This window comes from Octodon degus, unplaced genomic scaffold (genome assembly GCF_000260255.1).
Source record: "Octodon degus isolate 3935 unplaced genomic scaffold, OctDeg1.0 scaffold00015, whole genome shotgun sequence".
In the NCBI taxonomy this organism is placed as follows: Eukaryota; Metazoa; Chordata; class Mammalia; order Rodentia; family Octodontidae; genus Octodon; species Octodon degus.
In genome coordinates, this window is record NW_004524591.1 from 15,713,019 (window position 1) to 15,717,917 (window position 4,899).

Genomic DNA, 4,899 nt, shown 5'->3' on the forward strand with positions numbered 1-4,899 from the left:
ACAGGAAGATCACCATGAGTCTGAGCTACATGACTTTGTAAAAGAAAAGTAGTTCATCAAAAATCCATCTTTTTTCCAAATAATTTTTTTTTAAATTGGTACAGGTATGCAGTAATAATGATTACATTTCTTAGGAGGAGTTGGCACATGTACATAACATGTTTTAACTTTTTTTTCTATCTTCCTCTGCCCCTTTATTTTTTGGTCCTGTCCTCTTTTCAGAAGTGTATGTGTGTGTGTCTTTGTGGGGTGGGGGGATGCGCACACATGCATACATGTGTGTCTGTGTGTTATGCTTAGTTTTCTTCCAGCCTGGGTGTCACTACTACAGCAGGCGAGAGAGCACTTCAGCAAATCACTGCAGAGAAGGGATCATTTGAGGTGGGTTTTAAGGCTAGGCTGGAGTCCAACAGATGAAAGCCATTGTGAAGTAGGGGGAGCTTGGAGGGGGTGCAGGGTCAGGAGGGAGACTGGAACATTCCACCCTCAGCCAGGAGTGAAGTTTATCTGCAGCTGCACTTGCTGGACTCTAGGAGCTGCAAGCTTGAGCCTGGCTGTCACGGCTGCCTTCAGCTGCCCTGGTCTTGGCCCAGCTGTCCCTGTACCCTAGACACTCCTGTCCCAGCCACACATTCTGCAAAGCCCTCTCTACTGTGGCAGATCGCAGCGATTTGCCTGCATTCTCTTTCCACCCACCTCCAGTCCTGGCTGGGAATTGGTCTTGCCACCCCTTTACTTTCCAGGTGATCCTTCTTCTACAGAGTCAAGCTGAAGGAGTATGGCCAGCATTAATTCTTCCCGTCCTGCCATATTCTTAGGGATGATCTGACTGTGGGCCACATGGTATACATGACTGCAAAGACAACATTTTGGCTGGGATATAGCTCAGCAGTGCAGCACCAGCATGGCAAGTGCAAGGTCATAAGTTTGATTCGCAGTACACACACACACACACACACACACACACACACACACACCCCGCAGCATTTTCATCTCAACCGAACCAGAATAGCAGAAATCGTTACTTGTATTTATTCACTAGTTAGTCACTCAAAGGCACGGGTAAACTGTTCAAGGCTAGATGACACAGAAGATGGTGCCCTCTTTCGTGCTCTAAATGTGCTCGTACCATAACATTCCAATCTCCGTGGATACGGTGAGAAAGAAGGCCCCATGTTCCAGTTCATACCTAGCCTTGGTTGCCCACATTAAAACCTACAGGTGGGCCTGCCCAATAGCTCAGTTCTTTAAGTGTCTGCTGAAACAAAGCAGTCAAACTCACAGTTCTGTGGTTCGAAACCAAGACACTCAAGCCGAACTAGACCTGCTCTGAAGGCAAACTCAGTCAAAAAATAAAATAAGATAAAACCTACATAGGAATTACACAGTTAGTTGCTTTTCTCCTGAGCTGGAATTTTGAGTTTGGGATTAGTTTGAAAGTTGTCTCTGTCCACCCGCATGAGAGATTTTTAATATTTTGTCACTGTGTGTATACTCTGGAGTACTATGCCTCAGAGTGGTACCCATCAAGGGGCCACTTGGAAAGTCCTATAGGATTTAGTGGAGCTGGAAACTAGAAAATTCTGTTGTGTCCAAATTCTATATGTGTTGTCTCAGTTCACAAACTTTAAGACTACATGGTAAAGGGAACAATATTAGCCAAAAACAACAGCTCAGCCACACAGACCCTCCAAGCACATGAAATTGAGTGCTAATGCATGAGATTTTAACACAAATGCAAGATAAGGTTAACATAATACTCTCCTTGAAAGTCAACAGAAGAAAGTACTTTCAGTGCAAAGACTTCCATTTACACAGCTCTTTATTCTTCTCCCTGTGTTCTCACCTCATCTGATACAAAATAATCAATCTCTAGTCCATATAGCACACTATTATTATCTTTTTTTACTTCACAGATGAGAAAGCCAGGGTTGGAGGAAGTTAACTGTGCAAAATGATGGAGCCTGTCAATATTAGATAGGAGGCTAGAGTTCACTACTAGTATTGGGGGTCTATTCAGATTAAACTAGTTTTATCGGCTTGCTTTGTTTTGTTAAAGTATCCTGATGAACCAACTAAATTATCTGGCATCCAACATGCTTTCTAAAGCCTACAATAATTCCAGGCAGTGGACATAGAATCACTGAGTTGACTTAATCGGTAGAGACCTGCGCTGCGGAAATGGAAAAGCAAACACACTCATTCAAATATTTGGATTTTCTTTCAAGACTGTAGAAGCTCATTATCAGAAATGTCCTGTCCCAATTCAGAAGGGATCCATGCCAGAGGAGAGTCTCCCAGCCAAGTGTCATAACAAGAGCTCTCTCAGAGTGACAACTCCAGAATACTACATATAAAGGATGTTGAGATAGCAGTGTGCTAGAAGGTGTTTGTGTGATCAGCCCAAGTAGTTTTTTTTCTTAGATTATATGCTAGAGATATGAAAACAGTGTTTTTACTAAATTCCTTTTAATTGCTTTTGAATAAAATTGAGAAGACTTAAATTGTACCTAAAACGGAACATTAGAAACTGCAGTCATGATAGTGGTGGTCCTAGGAGTAGTGATAACAAGGTTACCAACACATCTCAGCCTACCTGGGACTTTATTAATTTTAAAACCAAATGCCCTATGTGTCAAATCTCTCCAACCCCATCCCAGGCAAATTAGGACAATTGGTCTAAGTACGTAATATAATCATCATCATTAGTACATTATTAGCGTCATCATAGGAAATGAGTTAGCAGCCACTACAGCGATCCAGGGTGAAGACAGTGAAAAAGCCAGGATCCTTTTCCCCAGGCAGGCATTGCTCCCACCCCAGTAACCTGCCTAATGTCATCAAAGCATTATGTTTCACAGTCTCTCACACACAAAAAGACAGTACAGGCCTCCCCCCAGGAAGGAAAGTTGAGAAAGCCAGGTTACCTGGCTCCCACCCACTGTCTGACCCAGAACGGCCCCATATTAGATCACTGATTGGTTCCAGGATCTGAGTTTATTTTGCTCCATGATTCATCAATGCTTAAATGCAACTATTTCTTCACCCTGTCATTATGGGACACTTAATCCAAAATTTTACTGAAATCAAGAAATGTTTTTCTTGCTGTTAGCCTCGGAGCAGAAGAGAATTCCTTTGAAAGCTTTAAAGTTCAATTGTATTTCTCAGTAACTACTTTCAAAATTTCAAATAATAAAATTGGGATTTTTCCTTTCATCCAGTTAATCTTTGCTTTTACCCAGCCTATGTTTTCTTTCCTTTCCTTTAAAACCCCTCAACATACCTCTGTACAATAAATATTTATTAGTGTAACTTACGAGCTTTTGTTGTTTACTTTCTGCCAAAACTAAAAAGTATATCTGTGGGTGGCCTAAAAAATCTCAACTATGATAGAACTAAAGCAGAAAAATGAGCAGCTACTTCATATAAAAAAGATGAAGAAATCTCAACCTTCAAAACTTCCAGAGTTATTCTTTCAACAATATTCAGATTAACACAAAGGAAAATAAGTGAGCAAATAAATGATCTCCTCCAAGGACCCCATCCTGTTTGTCTTACCTCCGACATTCTAGAGTAAACATTTACGGAGAACATCAGGAGGGAAAGCAGGCCAGGCCTGTGCAGGAGAGAGGATTATGCACTACACGACAGATAAGGCCGGGTACTGCCCACCGCAGCCCACATTTTGAAACCCTCTCTGTTGCCGGCTTCACACTCTCCCATGTGGAAGGGAAACCAGCAAATCTCTAATGAGTTCCTGACCCACCTATGATCCCTCCCTTCCTCGTGCACATTTCTTTGGAGAATCAAAATCCAACATCTGGAATTTGGCTTTTCACTGTCACAGGATGTCTCCAGCGCTGGCTGTTGTTTCTAGAGTTACATAATTTCTCTGGAGGAGCTTTTTTCCTTGCTTCAAAAAGAGCGAAAGAGATTGCAAAGGAAATGCCTGTGATATTAAAAAGTCATAAGCACTCATCTGTGACAATGAAAAGCAGTGGCACTAAATACACATGGGCTCCAATGGTTAACGAGGAGCTGGATGGAATGAAGCTGGTGCAAATGACTGCGGGAGAGAAGTAAGGAGTGTGAGCAAAGAGGTGAATGCCTCGTGCTGTGCAAACAACACCATGAGGACAACTTGGGCATCTCAGGAAAGAATTACAGAACTAGTGGTTGGAGGAGTATTTGGTTAGCTCAGGCTGTCTCACCCAGAACTCTTACCAACCTTCTGTCATTGCTTGGCTTAAAGTCTGCAAGCCTTGCCATGAGGCACCCTACATCCTTCAGAGAGGACACCATGGAAACACATATGGGGCATTCACGAAGGATCCGCGGCAGACATAAGGGCCTCTCTTCAGCAGCCAGACCCTGCTCAGCCACCACAACACAAGGGCAGACTCCAGCTCCTCTCCCAAGATCCCACTGGCCTTGCTGAATGCAGATGAGCTTTGTTGGCCACTACCTGGCCTCTCAGAAGAAGCACCTGACCTAAGGGCTGGTTCCCTTCTTGAACAGCCCACTGAAAATAGTTTCCATTCTCCCTATTAAAGGAGAATGGGAATAGTAAATACAAGGCAAGAATCATTAAAAGCATAGCTCTTTAAGCATCCTGGGGCAGATGACTTCAGAACAGTTAGATCCACTTTCAAATTCTGAATTTTTTAAATTTAATTTTTATATTATTTTGAATAATAAAAACAAAAGCAGAAACAGGGTAACATACAGCACACACGTTACAGATTTTCAAAGCAGGAATGGCTAATTAACAATTGTTGTTCTATTATCTACTTTTATTGTCAAATCTGCTACTCAGATTAACAGATTAGTTAAGCAAGATTGGACAAATATTTGAATATCACCACTTACTTTCAAGAAACCTTAGGTTTTTTTTCTTGT

The 4,899-nt window shown here is 42.1% G+C and overlaps 1 long non-coding RNA gene across 1 annotated transcript in view; it reads left to right on the forward strand.

Annotated features, from left to right (window-relative positions):
* Positions 1–213: 213 nt before the first annotated feature.
* LOC111815367 overlaps positions 214–4,899 on the forward strand; it is a 5,467-nt gene continuing 781 nt past the window's right edge. Inside the window, exons 1-2 of the long non-coding RNA XR_002820070.1 lie at positions 214–226; positions 1,244–1,251. This is a non-coding gene — a long non-coding RNA (uncharacterized LOC111815367). The remainder of the gene's footprint in view (positions 227–1,243; positions 1,252–4,899) is intronic.